The 19,838-nt window shown below is 38.4% G+C and overlaps 1 protein-coding gene and 1 non-coding gene across 2 annotated transcripts in view; one reads left to right on the top strand and one right to left on the bottom strand.

The window, feature by feature from the left end:
* Rmnd1 (required for meiotic nuclear division 1 homolog) overlaps positions 1-19,838 on the top strand; it is a 75,250-nt gene that overhangs the window by 1,599 nt on the left and 53,813 nt on the right. Inside the window, exon 2 of the mRNA XM_046427442.2 lies at positions 2,026-2,147. The gene's annotated coding sequence lies outside the window, so the exon portion shown is untranslated. The remainder of the gene's footprint in view (positions 1-2,025; positions 2,148-19,838) is intronic.
* Trnaa-agc (transfer RNA alanine (anticodon AGC)) lies at positions 16,023-16,095 on the bottom strand. Its single transcript has one exon. It is a non-coding gene; the product is annotated as a tRNA-Ala (tRNA).

The following is a 19,838-nucleotide window of genomic DNA, read 5'->3' as shown; positions in this document are numbered from 1 at the left end:
CGTGGGCAACACTCTGTGGTGCCTAAAACCCCAGGACACACTTCGGATCGTCTTTAAATGACAAGGGAGACAGGAAGCTGCCAGAGTTGTGACCTTGTACACATCCTCTACCTGCATCTTTATGGAAGAGAGATGTTCCTAACTAGACACCCGGCTGAATTTGTTTCAGGTAATGTAGACTCTTAAGCTGATAAGCTTTGGAAGAACAATTCTTTGTTGTGAATGCTGCACCCAAAGAAGGTAACAGACAGTGCTAGACCTTGATAGGGTTGGTGAGGGGGCTGGAGGAGGAGACTGGCCAGGCCAGCAGAGAGGGGGGGCCAGACCACATGGGAGTGTGGGGAGGAGGAAGATGTAGACTGGCAGATCTTGGTGAGGCCTAACCAGACAGCAAGGAGACAAAGCAGAAGAGAGTTCAGTTTGGGACAACTTTAGTCTGACTCTGAAAGGAGAAAACAAGCAGATATCCTGCAGTGTGGAACAGGCAGTCCTGAGCACATCAGCCCGAAGCAGAAAACCCAGCTCATTCTCTACAATGTTAAACCGTCCCCTGAAATACACTGACAAACGTGGCATGTGGAGATATATGTAAAATAAATACAATATTTAAGAAAAGGTAAAAATGCTTCAAAAATAGCTCTGGGGGCATGAAAAATTTGGAGCTTGCTTGTGGTGTCATAAATTTATTACTCTGTTTTCTTTCTTTTGTTTAACTGCTTGTTTGTTTTACAAACGAACATGTTTCCCAGGAAAAAATGTACTGAGATAACAACTTTGGGGTTTTCAATTTACATTTAAAAGCTTGTCACTGGAACCACTCCTATGACATTTAGTTGTCTAAAGATTGATTAAAAGAGGATGTTTGATTTAAATATTTTCCTACTCAGGTGCTGGAGACGTGGCTTAGTGGTAAAGCACTTGCTTACCATGCATGAGGCCCTGGTATCCTCAGGTGCTGTCTATATCCTCAACACCATAGGAGGAAAAAAAAAAATATATATATATATATAGTGCTGGGATGTTGCTCATGGTAAAGCTCCTCTGAGCTCCATTCTTAGTTCCAGGAAAAAATAAATAAATATTTTCCTAGACGATTTTTATAATCTGAATGTGGGTGTCCCTTGGAAATTTACATGTTGGAACCTCATACTCCAGGTGATAGTATTAAGTAGTGCAGCTGTGGGAGTGGTTGATTAAGTCATGAAGCTTCTACTCTAAGGAATGACATCAGTGTCTTTATTAGTGGCTCCAATAAGCTGCCCCTGAGGGTGCAGCAGGAAGACACCATCCTTCTGTAAAGAACAGGCCCCCACCAGACACCAATCTGCTGGCACCTTCAGGAGGTACTTCTTAGTTTCCTGAACTATGAGAAATAAAACTTGTTGTTTTCAATGACCCAGTCGAAGGCACTTTGGAATAGCAGCCCAAATGAAGTAAGGCAGAACTGAACAAAGACTGCAAATGACTTCTTTATTCATCTAACACAAGTTACCTGGTGAAATATAGACCACTGAAATCCACTGCCATTATAAATGACAGCATTTAAAGGTCTTTATGGCCATCCTCACTCCTTTCCTAGACTTGTCTCCGTTGTTTGCTGATCCCTATTTGATGATTTTAGCAACGATTTGCTAAAGTAAATCATTCTTTAGCAATAATTTCAGTTTTATCAATTCATCCTAAAACAGCTCCCCTGTCCCTTCTTGGTTCTATTGTAATATAGAGCTGGTTGTAAGCAATTTATCAATGTCACTTCCAAGGATCATCATAACTTTTCATTCAATTTATCTTTAAGGTCTACTTTCTTTTTTTCACACATATGACCATGCATATTTTATACATAAAATAAATGTGATCCTCTTATAACTTCACTATAGGCTAGGTTGAGAGAACCTCTAAGAACTTACCTTATAGAAAATCACCAACTCAAACATCTTCCACCTTTTTTTTTTGTACCAGTGATTAAACCCAGAGAAGCTTAACCACTGAACCACATCTCCAGATTTTTTTCATATTTTATTTTAGGGACAGGGCCTCACTGGGTTGCTGAGGCTGGCTTTGAACTCACAATCCTCCTGCCTTGCCTCCTGAACCACTGGGAATACAGGCGTGCACCACCAGCCTGGCAAGACCTTCCACTTTTCAAGGTAAATTACAATCATTCTTTTAAATTGTTAAGGTAAATTATAACTGTTTATTTAAAAAGCAAAATCCTTCTTATCAAAAATGTACATTTCAAAATATTTTAGCTGGGTAATGTGAAGTTCTGAAGACTATCCATGATAAATACACATTTTCTAGACCTGTGATTTATTTTATTCCTATAAATGCAATTTTGATATTTCAATAAATTTTAATCGATATTTTCTCAACTGGTCAGAAAGACATACATAATGCCATCATTCATGGCCTTACTGAAGTGATCTTTCAGCTGTAGAATTGCAAATTTAAAACATATTAATATTTGGGGAAAATTTGGAGAGATAAATGAAACAATCTATGTTAATATTTTTCTGTTGTAAGGGGAGAGAGCACACTAGTAAGGGTGAACCATAAGCCAATGTGCACATCCTCCACTGAAGTCAAACAAAGCAATGTTCCGCCTTCTCATTCCCACATTCACACTGTAACACGAGGCCTTTTGCAGTCCAGTTAGCGCTCTTTTCTGTTTTTGATTTTTGTTTCTTTCTTTGTTGAAGTCTTTTTTGCTTTTTTGTTTTGGTTTTGTTTTTCATTTTCCTCCTTGCTGTGAGTGATTTTGGTTTCTGTTTGATTGACAGTGCTAAGGATAGAATCTGGAGCCTCAAGGATGCAAGATGAGTGCTCTACCAATCCTTGTTGGTGATTTGGCTGATTAAAATGGCCCCAGGCACAGTGCTGAGGTGCTGTCTGGTACTGAAGTCAGGCTGGGTTGTGCCTTAGGGAGAAAGTACATTACGTGTGCTAGAGAGCTGTCACTCAAGCTTGAGTTATGGTGCTGTTGACATGAGTTCACAGCTAATGAACTAACAGTACATATTTAATAAGGTATCATTAGACAAAATCGCATAAAACAAAGTTACATATTGACCAGTTGATGAAAATCTCATGAGCAGGCATACAAAAACCTAACCCCGTATTTCCCTTAGAAGCAATGGTTCAGTATGCACTAATTCAGTGTTCACGGCAACTTCACAGACCATAACCGCTGTGAGCAATAATGTACCATATTCTACTGGGATTAGTCACTGGTTAAATTTGACATTCACGTTATAATGTATACGATCTGCTGTTTGTTTATTGTACAGAATGATATCTTAAGTTCCCAATTTCAATGTACAGGCATCTTCATTATGACAATTGCTCTGAAATAACTAATATTTAACAATACAATAGAGCTGTAGAATTGCTACATTGTAGAATGTGATGAACTTAAGTGTACTTCCTGCCAGTTTAGGCATGTGGCCAATTGAAATTTTTAAATTATGTATTCTTATTAAAAATTATCCACTTGAAATAAAAATAGATTTTTCTAAAACCCTCTATAGGTATAAAATTTAGGAGATTTATCAGATGTAACAAAATGACGGAAAAAAAACCCTGAATCTTTGTTATTTTTTTCTGCCTTATGCATTTTTTATTCTGTCTATATTATAAACTCTTTGAGGATAAAAAATGAAATGAAAATTTGCAACATTTATTATGGTTTCTAAAAAGCAGGCCAAATGATAGGTAAAAAATGTTGTGCCTTAGGGAGAAAGTACAATACGTGTGCTAGAGAGCCGTCACTCAAGCTTTTAAATGTATTTACTCTGAATTTATTTGGTATGATTTTTAAGATAAAAGTAATGCTTTCAGCAAAAAAGATGAAGGAACCAAACTGCATCGTATTTAGTACCATCAGAAGCATCTAAGAGATTCTTTGAAGAAAAACAGAACCATGATGATTACAGAAATATTTTTGGTTGCTATACAACAAATATAATTTTTACAGTATTGGAAGTATATCACTGCTGTGTCAGAGTTATGACATAAAAGAAAGTATACTCAAACTGGGGACTTACGTAGGTGTTTAATGAAGAGAGCATTTACAGACTTTAGGGAAGGTTTAGGGAAGCCCACAGGAAACAATGCAGAGTAGAGACCCATGACTAAGGGGAGGGAATGGTTCCTGGAACTTGAGGAGGGTGGCCACGTGGAAAGAGCTGCCCAAGAGGAACAAGAGGATGGAGAGGAAGCTGGTGGTCTAAGTACCCAGGCCACCCTTTCCTTCTGCCCTGTTCTCCTCCAGAACTCCCATTGGCTCAAACAACTGGAAGCCCAAGCTCAAGAAAAATCGGTATTCCTGAAACCCTGTTTCTGAAAAGAGGGAGAAACCATTTTGCACTGACGTTGCAAAGTCTTCAGTGTTTGTTTTTACTGTCCCCATTGGTGACCTCTGGTCAAATTTGGAGGATGTCCTTAAAATAAACTTGAACGTAGTTGATAATGGAAACCATGAAGGTCCTCCTACAATGTCAGAGAACAGCAAAGGGGGTGTTGTGGAGGAAGGAACAAATACAGGGCATCTGGCTGTTAATTAGCTTCATATGTGATTCTCAAAGTGTGGTCCTTGGAGGGGCATAGCAACATCACCAGGGAACCTGTAGATGCAAATGCTGGGATTCTATCCCCATATCCAAGGCCTACAGGTAATTCTGAGGCACACTCAAGTTTTAGAACCACCATCCTACAACAGGAGTTGGCATACATTTTCCATAAAAAGCCTGAGAGTAAATATTTTAGACTTTGTAAATCGAGAGGAAAAATCAAGGATATTAAATGAGTACATGTATGTCAAGAGAGAAAATAGATTTCCATATTTTTATTGAGAAAATTAAAAATAGAATGATAATAATTGAGTACACATTTGTAATAAAGTTCTACTAATGAGAATAGAATTCCTTTGTGGAGCAAATAACAGTTTGCTTAACTAGGGCTTAAGTAAATCTTTCCTAGCATCTACATTTATTATAAATGTCCGACTCTTTAAGGTTTATCTCTAATGAAGATGACCTATTTCATCTTTGAAAATGTCACACATATGGGTTCTGATAAATATTGATTTCAATCCACTAGGATGTGATTTTAATAGAGCATCATACCAATTACTTTGGAGGCACGTATCAATTTATATTAGATTTTTATTTTGATATTTGTTTTTTAGCATACCATTAAATTGCAGATTAATGAATCACTTTCAATCGAAAGTTAGGTGGAAGTTCCTCAATGGCACAGTTAGGGGTATGGGAATTTCCTTTGTTATAACCTTGAGGGCTAAGTATTTGTGGGATAATGAAATTTTAAAATCTTGTTTTTAACTTTGATAACATAAGAAGTGTTTCAAGGAACTCTGCTTGTACTTCAAACAATATTAACAGTTATCAAAATTGACTTTAACAGTGTAAGTTTTACATTTAATGCTGTTGTATCTTATTATTTTAACTACAGCAAAGGCTAATTTCCAAAGCCATTCAGCCATTCATTTGATAATAGTGGTTGAGGGCCATCTACTCTTTAAGAAAAAAATTCTACTCATTCCTGGGTTCAAAAAAATTCCATGGGGCTGGGGATGCGGCTCAAACGGTAGCGCTCTCGCCTGGCATGCATGCAGCCCAGGTTCAATCCTCGGCACCACATACAAACAAAGATGTTGTGTCCGCCAAAAAAACTAAAAAATAAATATTGAAAAAAAAATTCCACTAAAATTTTAACACGGCTGGTCCATCCAATGCTGTGCAACAAGGTAAGTCAGGATTTTTCATCTTATTTTTCTAGAAAAAGTTCACAGAAGTAGGAAAGGTTAGGACCACAAGAACAAATTAAGTTTAACATTGACACAATGGCTTAACACAAATGCTTGTTGGGATGGATTTGCTGATGAGTAATACAATGGTTAACCATAGGCGTTTCATTTTTTCATGCTTTTTAAATTTCATCTAATTAAACCCTTTTGTGTCCAGCATATTTTTGCCACCATCAGTTGCCCCTCATCAGATTCCACTTCAGTTTGTCCTGAATCACTGTTTCCTCAATTTCTCTGAAAATATTGTCAACTGTAGTTGTTCCACTTCGACTTTTCAGTCATTTCAATCTTGGCGCTAACTTTTCAAAAACAAAAGTTTTAGGCGATATATTAACATCAGTCAACACATCAAGAGCCAAAGAAAAACATTCTAAATCATTCACTTTGATTTCTTATTGACTATTGAAACTGTTCCCAGTGTCCTCAACTCTCTGAGCAATCGTTCTCACTGAAAGGCAAGTTTATTTTTTCAAAATACTTTTCTTTGGTGGCAGTAATCAAATGTGATTTAATGAACTCTTAAAAGCATGACACCCGAAATCCATTTTTAGCTTTTTTCTCATTTTGATATGATGCATAACCAGCATCTTAAAAAGTAAAATAAAATATCCCAGTACAGTGGTACACATGGTTCTCCAAACACTGTCGAGCTGACCAGCAAGGTCACACAGTAAGAGCATCAGTGCCATCTCTTGTGCAACCCCTCACCTCTGTTCTTACAGTGCAAAATCAACCATAGATAGTCAAAATATAAACAAGTGTTTAATTTAAAAATTGAATTTCTCTTAACTTCACGTGTCACAAAATATTAATCTTCTTTTGGTTCCTTTCCCCCCAATCAGTTGAAAATGCAAAAATTATTATTCTTAGCTCATGGACCATAACACTCACACACACACACACACACACACACACACACACACACAGGTATCAGTTTGGACTTGGCCTGCAGGGCCTGCAGGGCATATTTGCTGACCCTTGGTGTAAGGCAAATTGTAGGATATGTGTACATTTTCAATAAGAATCAATTTCAAGGACTGGGGCTATAGCTCAGTTGGTAGAGTGCTTGCCTAGCATGCACCAGGGCCTGGGTTCAATCCCCAGATCCATAAAAAAAAAAAAAAAGAATCAATTTCAGATAAATTATGCAGTTAACCAACCACTGCATAGGGAGTATTCAGATAATAATAAAAATCATATGGGTGATAGAGGAATGACTAAAATTTTGAAAACACTCAGCAGTGAAACTCTCAGTGGAATTTGCTGATAGCAATGAGTTTTAAAAATGAAACCAGTCAGCTCAATTGTCTGATTTTTCTCCTCAGTGTTTCAATTGTTTGAGAAAATGGAACACAGTTACCTTCAACCAAGGTCAGGGTTGTGCCAGGCAAGTAAGATAGAGGAACAAGACAATTGATTGTATTTGCCAGGGAGTCATAATGATGGATCGTGGAATTTAAGGTGGATAGTAAAGAAAATGAAGAGAGGAGAAAAATGAGAAGTATGAGAGTTTGAAAAAAGAAAAGGAGAGAATGGATGAATGAGAGGTTTTGATGAGGTCACAAACTGAACCTCTTGCAAATGGGCTATTTCAATAAGTAAATTGAGGGGACACTAGGTATTGGTCAGAGTAGGATGTTTGAGACCGAGATAGTGCAGCTCCTGGTCTAGGCTGTAACCATGGGAACAGATGGCCGAATTGAAATTTGAAAAAAAAAAAAGTCATTGATTCTGAAGCAGGCAATCAAAGAACTGAATGGCCAAGATGTTGGATGGGTCACACAGTTAGACGTTGATGTCACCAAGAATGACAGAGGAAGACAGCCAGGAGAGAAAGTCCTCAATAGATGCATTACTGAAAAATCAGAACTGCTCCATGGAGCTGACAGATTTTCCCCAGACAAAAGCCAGCCCTCCTCCTTGATAGCTAGAAATAACAGAGTGCCCACTGGAAATGTGGAGTAAAGCATGTCCTCTGCTTTAAATAAGTTGGCCATCACTAGATTGGTCCTTAATTAAAATTAGAGTTTAAATGAGTTAAATTATCCATACAATATAAAAAGTATTTTTTTAAAAAAATATAGAAAGTTCTTGAGTGTATTCCTGGGCTTGGAAGCCCTCCTACCCTGTCACTAAGTGGACAGACCCTGGAGCCAAGCTGCCTGGGTTCAAATCCAGATTTTGTCATTTCCTTGCCTTAGGCAAGTTCCTTCACCTCTTTGGGCTTATTTCACCACCTATAATGTATAGGCAATAATAATACTTAACCCACAAGGTTGTTGTAAATAGTAAATTATTTAATGCACATAAGGGCCCAGTATGTCGAATTAGGATGAAGTTGGTGTTTGCTATTATTGTTATTATCTTAAAACACAGAGGAATTCTCTAATTCCTCCGCCTGACACTATAAAAATGACTAGAAAAGCACAGTGTTTGCTCTTGTTCTACTTTACTCGGAACTTTGGAAGATCATGGTTTGAATTTTTGTTAACTACTCAATATAAAAGAATGAATTTTTAAAGCATTTACTGTACTTTTGGAAAATAGGAATTCTAAAAAAGGAGTTGAAAGCAACAAAGAGGCGCTTCACCTCCAAGAACTTAGAAATCATTTGGTCCCATATGCTTAAAGCAAAGCAGAATGTGCAAAGCACTTTGTAAAGGTGTACTATCTTCCCATGCCAAAGAAGACTTCCACTTAGTTGACCAGCTCATAATATATAAAGAAAAAATATGGGAACTGGGAGTGTGAACAATGGTAGAGCACTTGTGTGGCATGCACCAGGCTCTGGATTTGATCCCCAGCAATGAAAAAAGGAAGAATATGATAATCACATGGAAAGATATTCCATAATGGAAGCTGGGGGTGGAGGAAAAAAAGAGAACAGTGCACCTCAAATGCGAATGTTTTACCTCCTTAATAGCATTATTTTTCATCTAAAATTGACGACTCCAGCCCCTTATATATTCCTGTAATCCCAGCAACTCAGGAGGCTAAGGCAGGAGGATCACAAGTTTGAAGTCAGCCTCAGGAACTAAGTGAGACCCTGTCTCAAAATTTAAAAAAAAAACAATTAAAAGAGATAAGGATATAACTTAGCAATAAATTGCCCCTGGGTTCAATTTCCAGTACCCCGCCCTCTCAAAAAAAAAAAAAAGAAAAAGAAAGAAAGAAAAAGATTCCACCCTCTGAGTTTGCAATCCTGTGGCCACCCCCAGGAACTTGTCTTTCCTAAGGATCCTTGTCCATTCACAGGATATGCTTGGAAGTGACCAGAACAGGAGGAAATCCTAACTCAGAACTTGAGGTAGGATTATTACAAGTCCACAATGAAAAATGAAGACAGGTCTTAAGAGATGGTTCTTGCCACCACAAGAACACTCTGGAGTTCTCAGAGAAGGAGTGTTAAAAATTCCTCAAAACAAGATGATAATTTTCCAAACATTCTGTTAAAATCAACTTTGAAAAGCAAACCTGGTTTCTAAATTAAGCAAAGACCTCAGCTACTTGTGGATCTTTAAAATGTCCTACTTTGGAAAACCCTATGGCTTTGGGTGGGGGGAGTGTGGGATTTTCCTAACCCCATTTTACACATGTTTTGGATTTCTTTTAAAACCAAGCCAACTTTCTTTCAAACAACAATAAACAATTCTTGCTTAAAAGTTGAGAGTGAAGACTGTCCTCAAGCATGTGTCTGCCTCTGGCTGTCAATTCCAACTTCCTGCTGAAGTCTTCACAAAAGCATTCCAAAACATTTTGATGAGTTTCCTCATTTGGATCAGGCCAGATTTTACTAGCAAGTGAGGTTTAGCCAACCCCACACATGTATATAAAGTGATTTTCATCTACCGTTCCCAGAAACTTCAGAATAATGAATTAGTCTGATTTGGGGAGATTTTATCTCCTGCTGATTCACTGATTTGATCGCCCCTAGTTATAAGCTTGCACTATTTGACATAAATTTACTTGGTCTATAACACTTCCTCTTACGAAAGAGAAAGAGAAGCAAGCAACATACAAAAAGCTTGGCTATCAGCAAATCATTTTTTTTTAAAGAAACAAATATTGCAGCATCCTTTGGGGGGCTCATGAGATAGCTCCTAAAAGTTTTATCACTAGATTCAAAACCCTAATCTAAGGGCATCAACTGCCTTTATTTCATTTGAAAAATCAGTCTGCGCAATAGAGACCACTGATCAGAAAATCCCACAAGTTAGAAAGAAAAGGTGTTTGACTTTATCCTTGAGGACATTCACATGAATGAGGAACAATGAGACTTGTCTAAGAAAAAATAATAATTAGTATATAAACAAAACACAACTACAAAAAAAAGTAGCCATGGAGCAATATTCCAAGGTCAATAATAATGCAAACCAAGAAATTATAAATAAAATAAAAGCAAAGACAGATTTATTCTAGTGCAGAAAAGATATGCAAATGAGGATTATGGACTCAGCTAGATGGAGCCAGTGTTCCTTGGGAAGGTGAACTTGGGCTCAATTGCAAAGAATTGGGGAAGGGCAGGGTGCAGCTATGCACTCTTCAGAGGAGATAAGTAGGACAGGTAAATTCAGTGCAAATCAGGTTGGTCATAAGTTGTGTTAAGTCCTTGGAATATCCATGTCAGGAGACAGACTGGCCCATCTGGTATTTCCCAGACCTTATTAAGATTTTGTTCGATTCTGGAAAATTGTTCTCTTTGGCAGATTTCAGTCCCCAACATAATGTCTATCTATGTGGCAATTTAGACCTGTCAGTAAAATCTCTAAGACTCAGAAAAAGAGTTTTGCTCTCATTTTGACCATTCTGTAGTCCTTTTGATTTTTTTATCATCAGTAATAGCTGGAGTTAACAAAAGTCCTTGATGGTAAGTGAGAAAAGAATTCACCAGGGAAGTGAGTCTTACCAAATTTTCAAAGACGAATGAATGGAGAAAGGCTTTTTCCTTACTCCTGGCACCTCATGCTTGGGGGCTGCCATCTCGTACCTCAAAAGTACAGAGCTCCCTGAATCAATTCTATCAGTCCTCACACAGTTACCAAAACACAAACATAAAAACAGCCTGACTTCCCCAAAGCCAAAGCATAAATCCAGGATTCAGGTTCTGCTTTCCAGTTTTTATTCCTCAGTTACTCACAACATGTGACAGAGACTGGTTTGCTGTTCACGATACCGGGTTAGGTGTGACCTTGAAATATGACCTTTGATTCTTGGGCAGAAGCAAAGTATGTCACTCCAGGTTTGGCCCAGAAAAACACCCCATGTGACTCTGTCCCATATCTTATTCCCCTATCTTCTGGCTGGATCTTGATTCCAGGCTGACCTCAGAGCCTCCATCAGCCAGGGCCACAAAAGGTCCACATACAGCTGGCAACCCCACCCTTCCCGCACACACACCCCGGCCAACTGGACTTTGTAAGAGTACATTTTATTCTGTTAAAGCCACTGAGTTTTGGCTGCTATAACAGCTAGCATAATGTTAACTACAAGATACATTGTTATTTTTAATAAAAGATGATAGCCAAAAGACATACAGTAGTCCCCCATTACCTGAAACTTGAGGTTTCAGATATCCTTAGTCAACTACAGTTGAAAATATTATTTACCTAAACTCTTTAAAAAGAGGGGAGATCACATCCACTTTTACTACAGAATATTGTTACAATTGTTCTACTTTTTGATTAGTGACTGTTGCAAACATCTTACTGTGCCAGTTTATAAACTAAACTTCATCATAGGTGTGTACATATAAGGAAAAGCTTAGTGTATTCAATATGGGTTTCAGGTGTCCTTGGGAGGTCCTGGAGGGCATCCCCTGTGAATAAGGGGTGCAACTAACTGCAGTATGCTGAATTCTGTTGAAGAATATTAGATATTTGTTAAATGAGATTTATTATGAATTCATTCTCATCTTTAAAATTTAAAATAAAGCATTTAAGTAATAAGTATAACTAAAACCATAAATGTAGAATAGATAGAATGAAGTCCAGCCTGTGACACATTTAGCTATACCCTCTCCCCAGGATACGGTAGAGGCCAGCATAGATTCTCTCTGTCGGGGAGATTAAGACTCTTTACTCATCCAATTATACATTTTTGAATGTGTGGTTTCCCAGAGAGTAGCCCCACTTTTTAATTTATTCATTCGTTTGTTTGTTTGTTTGTTTGTTTTTCCTGTGTAACACTTTATTCCAGTGAAATTGTACAGGGAAGCAAACAGATTGTGTTGGCACTGTTCTGGTTGAAGTGGGAGTTAAAAATGTGATTCTAGCCCCAGAGTGTTTCTGACAGCTCTATAAAACATCTTAACAAAATACCATGGACCCTTAAGAGCACAGTTTAAAAAACACAATTTACATTAATTCAATCACAGGATGTTAGGTACACACCGAAACATCCTTAGTTTCCCTTATAACTTTGACCTATCAGCTGCTAGTTTATCTGTATTTTGGAAGTTATTTAAATTCTTAATCTGCATAAACCCATAGGCAACAAATTCCATTTTTCTTTAAGATTTTTTTTTTACATTCATCCTTCCATTTTCTTCCTACCATCCATCTACTTCAAGCTTACATTACACTATCACCTTTGTCTTGATATCTCCCTACTCTCCCAATCCATCCTGCACACCTTCTCTGAGAGACTGTTCTTTGGCCAGACAGCCAAGGTGGGCTTCATCATATCAATCTGACCAGGTCACTCTTTTGCTTAAACTCTCTAATGGCTGCCCATCATATTTTGAATAAAAATTCAAAGGCCACCTGGTATGGTGGTGCATGCCCTTAATCCCAACTACTTAGGAGACTGAAGCAGGAAGATCTCAAGTTCAAGGATAGTCTAGGCAACCTAGTGAGACCCTGTTTCGAAATAAAAAGGGCTGGGGAGGTGGCTCAGTGGTAGAACTCTCGGTTAGCATATGCGAGATCCTGGATTTGATCCCCAGTAAGTACATGTGTGCACGTGTGTGTGCGCACACACACACACAAACACACACGCACACACAATCCAAAGTCCCAGGGCCTTTCGGGTGGTGCCCAAGAACCCCCATGACCTGGCTTGATATCCACTCAGACCAGACCCCCGTTCTGCATCCACCGGCCTTGTTGAACTTTCTCAAACATGGCAGCCACCCTCAGTTCCCTGGGCCTGTCACATCCCACATGACTACATGGCTCACTCACATACTTCATTCCCATCTGTGGTCTCATTTAACCTACTTAGGGGACTCTTCCTGATCACTCTAGAAAGTCTGTTCTCTCTTTGCCCTCCTACTCAGAGCACATCACCTTCTGGTGTTAAATCGTAGATGGGATATTTATTTGGTTTCCCCCAAAGCTCCTTGAAGATGAAATTTTTGGTTGTTGTTCATTACTAGATTCCCCAACACCTAAAACCGTGACTAGCATTTATTTGTTGCTCAGCAAATAAGTGTGTAAAAGAATAAGTAGATGGATTCCCAAGAAAGTTAATAGCACCCAATTATTATTCTTTCCATTTCAAAATCATTCAAGCCCCAGCATGGTGAGGCCACAGCTCCTTCTGGCAGCCTGATTTCCCTTTCAGAGTCTCGTGGCTGTTGATACACACAGGAGCACAGCTGACTCTCAAAGTTTCTATGCTGAGCCAAAGAAGCCAATATCCAAAGGTTGTAGTGTGGGAGTCCATTTATGGGACAGTCTCAAAAGAACAAAATTGAGGACAAAGAACAGATCTATGCCAGGAGTAATGGGTGGAACAGAGAGGGGGAAATATAAAGGAACCGCATGGGGGAGGTGGGGTGATGGAACTCCTATATCCTAATTATGGTGATGGCTACATGACCCTACACATGTGTGGAAATTCAAGTTTACTATATAACAATTTTAAAAATAAAAATAAACATAAAATTAAAAAGTTAAGTCCCATGGACTCTAAGATTCAGGAAAATTAAGTTCTTGCTGTCCCCATGCCTTGCTCTGGCTTTTTGTCTGCCCAATCCCACCCTCTTCAGTGACCCCTCTTTTAACGTGTGCATATTCTAGGTCTGTTTCCTCCCTTCTAAAAGTCTCTTTGCAAAATTCCAACTAGATTGATCTTTCTGAAATGTGACTTCTATCACTTTTGTCTTGAGAAACTTTCGATGGCTCCCTATCACCTAGAGCAGCAGTCTGGGATCCTTCCTCATTTTAAAAGCCAACGAGTCTTCATTCAGTTAGGGTCTTTTTCAGGAGCCCAGGATGCAGAACAGACCTGCAGAACAGAAGTGTGGTACTAGAGTCCCACTGAGTGCCTCTTTGTAACCCCACTCTACATCCTACCCAAGCCTTCATAGAACCCCTAGTACTCAGAGAAGCATAAGTTGAAAATCAATGACCAAAAGGACAAGATAGAAGTAAAATATTTCACAAGGATGATGATAAAAGTTATTTTATGCAAGAAGAGCAAACAGGAGTGCCCAGAATACATAGCAATTGGAGCCTAACATTATAAGCATGGCTAAAAGTGACTTTACTGCTTACATAAGGACCCTAAATAGCCAAATGATTGAACACCTAGCTAGATTGTACAACCTAACTCAAAATGATATAGTTTATTAGTAGCACAGCTGGGATTGGAATCCTTGCCCAAGTTGTCAACTGTGAATCAGATCTTACAGCAATAATGACGTAGGTCATTTTCCAAGGCCACAATTATTAGGGTGTCAGCAGTTCAAATCATATTCCTTTTGAGGACTGATGAAAAAGGAAATAGGAACATTTAATTAGACATACTTCAATAGATTAAGGTAAAATTGTGCCTTGTTTAATTTTTCAACAATTTGTCTGTAATGCCATCAGGCCAGAATTGGGCTAATTTATATGAACAGAATTTTGGATTTCACCAAGCAAGCAAAACACAATTTTTATTATCATCCCTTTGGTTGGAAGAATGAGCCAGTTCATCTTCGTCAAATCATTTCCATCTGTTCACAAAAACAGTTTCCCTTCAAAATAACTACCTACTGGATTTCAGCTGCATGGTGGCCTGAAACATAAGAAGCATCTTTTTCGTTACTGGATTTGCTGGAGGTCAGCCCCTGATGCTGAAGTTCTTAGAGAAGGCTTCCCTTCCTTGTGTGGAGTTCAGCCTGTTCTGAAAATCTGTGAATTAATATATGCTCAATGACACAAATGTAATGACACGGAAAAACCAGACACATCTCTTCACCGCAGATCTTTATTATAAAACATATAAGTGAGGCTTCAATATATCAGTAAATCATGACATGGCTTATCATCCAATAATCATGACTCAATTTTCCATTAAAGTATATTTACTCATTTTTAAAAAATATTATGAATTACATTGCTTCAAATTATGCTAAATGTGTGGTAATTTACACAACTATAACTTGAGTTTTGGACTTTAGTAGATTGGCATTTAAATGCTGGCTGTGAACTAGCTAAGTGGCCTTATTGTTCTCACCGTGACATAGTGATGAAACAATATTGGAAGACAGCTATAACAACTGTAATATAAAGTGAAAAGATCTGTGATTTATATTGGTGACAGAAGTACTATCATATCGCTGAGGCTTGTGACCTGTAGTCAAAATTCAAGCAAGTATTAAGTCTGAGTTAGAAGGCAATAGAAATAAAGATGAGCTGGACACAGTGGCACACACCTATAATCCCAGCAACTTGGGAGGCTGAGGCAGGAGGATCACAAGTTCAAAGCCAGCCTCAGCTACTTATCGAGGCTCTAAGCAAAGCGAGAATTTGTCTCAAAATAAAAAATAAAAAGGGCTGGGATTGTAGCTCAGTGATAAGTCCCTTGGGTGCAATTCCCAGTACCAAAAATATAAATGAAACCTTTCCCCATCCAAGTCCACAGACCCTTTTGCCTGAATTCTACCTACTAAATCCTGTGGACACTGGTTTAAAATTTTGTGCTTTAGGAACACACCATATCTTGTGAAATGTAAGATAGAACTGGAATATTAGTTCCTTTAAATATGCTCAATTGTGATAGAAATTAATTTGTTGTATCATAATTAATAAATTAAGGGGGGAAATATTGTATTTTTCCTTTAGTTTCTTATGTGCATTATTCAAACAAAGTCTAAGTGAATGGAAAGCCATTTTTATTTTCCTACAAAGTTTTTTCTAGCCTAACTTTTTTTTTAACTTTTTTGTAGTTGTAGATGGACAGAATGCCTTTATTTTATTTGTATATTTTTATGTGGTGCTGAGGATCGAACCCAGAGCCTCACGCATGCTAGGCAAGCGCTCTACCACTGAGCCACAGCCACAGCTTCCCTAGTCTGACTTTTCTACTACACTGCTAACAATATTCTATTGTTTCTACTTCTTCTGAATTTTAATTTTATTTTCAAATTCGCCTGATGAGATTCTTCCATGATAAATCACTGTGATATCTTGTCACAAGAATTATGTGTAAAAATTAAGCCAACAAACCAATGAAGATGTGCACAATTTTATTGTCGTTGACTGGATTGTTTTATCATGGTAGGCAACTAGCTCCAACATAATAAATTTAAAGTTGAAACCACAAGAATGTGTGTTGTCAACAACAAAGATTATACCGTGCCAGTTTTCCTTGCTGAAATCTCTGTGTTAAATAGTACAGAAAATCCGGCCACTCTACTGTGCTAATGGATCTCCCCCTTGTGCCTAAATTCTGTATTGTACTCAAGCAGGATTAGAAGTCAGCAGCATAATATGTGTATGGATTTTTAAAAGGAAAAAGAGAAAAAAGCAAGGTCCTTCCTAGGATAAGCAATTACTCAATGTTGAGAATTTGGACCTTTTAAGTGTAATGCAAACACTATTTCAGGAGGCCTAGAATAGGTGAGTGGTTTCAGATTATGAACAGTGCCTGAAGACTCAGGAATTTTGCAGCAAAAAAAGTCATCTGAAGGGGCTAGGGTTGTGGCTCAGGGGTAGAGAGTACGCTTGCTTTGCACAGATGAGGCACTAGGTTTGATCCTCAGCACCACACAAGAGAGAGAGAGAGATAAAAGGTATTGTGTCCACCTGTCTGAAGCCAGGCACAGCAGAATAGGCCTGTATTCTCCTGCTCTGGAGGCTGAGGTAGGAGAATTGCTTTAGTGCAGGAGTTCAAGAACAACCCAGCAACACGGACACCATCATAGGGGAGAGAAAAAAAAAAAAAAGAAAAGTCTGAAGATATTCATTTCAGCTTTTTTTTAAATGGCAAAAATCCTAAATAATCTGTATAGTGTATGTACTAAAAGAAAACATGAAAAAAAAAAAAAAAAGAAAACATGATATAGCCACATGATGAAATACATGTACATTTTTTTTTTTAAATGACATTTTTTTTTCTAGGCCTGGTGGCACATACTAATCTCAGTATCTCAGGAGGCTGAGGCAGGAAGATTGAAAGTTCAAGGCCAGCCTCAGCAACTTAGTGAGGCCTTAAGGGACTTAGCGAGACCCTGTCTCAAAATTTAAAAATTCAAAGGGCTGGGATGTAGCTCAGTGGTAAAGTGCCCCTGGATACAATCCAGTACAAAAAAAAAAAAAAAACTTTTTTGAAGGATTTTTAACAAACGGGAAATTGATTGTAATATAATATTGAAGGAATAGGTAGTGCTCAAAGATGCACATATTTATTGAAACCTCCCAATTATATTATTTACATATATATTTTTCCCGTTTTTCAGTCAAGAAGTCTGCTAATTTATGTCAGGCTTTCTAGCAGAGCAATTCATTCTTCAGACCTCAACTTAAGTAGCATCTCAGCGGTTTCAAGAATGATTTCAAATGCTGAAATTCATCACCTATCAGTCACTCATTCATTGAGCATCTACTCCGCACAATAATGGGCAGGGCAGACACACCAAAGAGACCTGTGGTGGCTGCCCCAAGAAATATACAACTACAGGGTTGTCAGAAGTGTCTTCCGTGGGAGCTAATTTTTCCTTATTTTCTAAAAGGTTTGAAAATGAGGTGAAGTGATATTAAATAAACTGGACAGAGAAATATGATGCACCAATGAAAAGCAGGAAGTAAGGGGACAACCTGAACGGTGGCCTTATGCGACGGCTCAGGGTATGCTCCCCGCCCATAAGCAGCAGTATTTCCCTGTCTAGTTCCCAGAGGAAAGGTCAGGTTCAGGGACTATTCAAGGGGCCACGAGGGGATGCCAGCATGCTAATATCTTTTACACGTTTCCAGTTTCCTTAGGATAATCTGGCTTTGAGATTGAAATCTGGTCCATGTGGACCAGAGAGTAAATCTGTGAGACCTACCTGTAAGAATGGAACTTGGGTCACACAGTTCATAGCTGGTGTTTTTGTTTAAATGTGTCCCCTTCAAAATTCAGTGTTAAAACTTAATGGCCAGTGCCATGGTATAAAGAGATGAGGCCTTTCAGAGGTGGTTAAATTATGAGGGCTTCTCCTCTAGTGAATGGGATCAAAGCACTCATAAGAGGCTTCCCACAGAGTTCCTCTCACTTGCCCTTCCAACTTCTGCCATGTGAGGACTTGGTGTCCCTACCCTCCCTTCCAGAGATGCAGTAACAAGGTAGCATCTTGGAAACTGAGACTGGGCCCTCCACAAACAAGGAAACTGCTGACACCTTGATATTGAACTTTAAGCTCCCCAAATTGTGAGAAATAAATTTCTATGATTTTAAAACTACCCAATCTCAGGTATTTAGTTATAACAGCGCAAACAAACTAAGACAACTGGGGATCAGGAGTCAAATGTTTACGAGTCCCACGTCATGCTGCTATTCAGGGGAAAAGAAAGCAAACAAACAAACAAAAAAAAAACCCTTCTATCTCTCTAGGAAGAATTGGTTAGTAAATTAGAAAAAAATTCAAAGTCAAATGATAGCAAAACCAAACAAAGTCAGGAGTTGGAAAAGATACTTCAGAAATTAAAAACAATTAAAGGTGTAACCCTGCTATTTTCTCTTAGAAATGTATATTTTTAAATACTATGTCTGTCCTTATAGAAAAACTGTGGAATGTATACATCGAAATCTCATCGGGGTATCTGGAGGTAGGGGCATTATGTTCTTGTTTTTCTGTTCTTTTCCTCTGATTCATTCACTTTCTACAATTTCAAGGTATCACCTGTTGCTTGCTGCGTCCGACATGACATCGGCACTTTGTCTAGGCAATGGCATGCATGTATAGAAGTTTTCAAAGTCTTTCTCACTTCTAAGCTAGCAAAAAAGAGAGTGGAGGGAAAAGTTTTATGTCAAGAGATGTTTTGGCATAAGGTTTAGCTGAGGTTTGGGCAGAGAGAACTGTTTGGAAAATCAAACCGGTAGGAGAGGGGATTTTAATAATTGTGTTTTCATTTCACCCTGGGTTTTCTTAAAATTCAAGTAAATGTTGACTTTGCTTTTTGAGGATGGGTCATATTTCTTTGTATTTCTTTTATGGAAACATGACCTTGAGATTGAACAACAGGAATTGACTTCATGGATCATTGTTGCATTTTTCTCAAACACAAAACATTGCCTCAAATTAGAAAAGCTAGATCATGTTAGTAAGTCTTGTTGATTTGCTATTTAATAAGAACACCACCCTCTAATTATTTACATACCCTCAGTCCACATTCCTATCCTCACATGCTTAGGATATTGGATCTGTCTGATATAGAGGAATTGCATGAAATTTATAAGTTGAATTTACTTCTTTCATAATCAGGTGTGATATCCTTGGCTATTAGAACAATTGATACTATTTTGGGGAGTTCTTCCCAAGATCTTCCCAAGAGGGTGTTCAGTGGAACACCCTCTCACATCTGATTTTAACCCCAGATTTCCTCAGCAAGCTACTATGTACCTATGTCAGACAGATGTAGCTTATATTTGCTCAGGCGGAAACAGTGGTGTTGGGGAAGTCTGGGAACTGTGGGCAGAACCCTATCCATTGCCCTCAGCTCCTCAATTCAGTGACTGTGAGGGAATTTTAAGCAGTTCAAAAACAGTGTTGTAAGCGTGGGTGAGGCTCATTGGTAGAGAGCTACCCTAGTATGCCCAAGGCCCT

This window comes from Marmota monax, unplaced genomic scaffold (genome assembly GCF_021218885.2).
Source record: "Marmota monax isolate L192 unplaced genomic scaffold, Marmota_monax_Labrador192_F-V1.1 WCK01_AAM20220418_F8-fsc00114, whole genome shotgun sequence".
NCBI lineage: Eukaryota > Metazoa > Chordata > Mammalia > Rodentia > Sciuridae > Marmota > Marmota monax.
The sequence above is the reverse complement of the archived record's forward strand: the minus strand, read 5'-3'. Positions and strand labels throughout refer to the sequence as shown.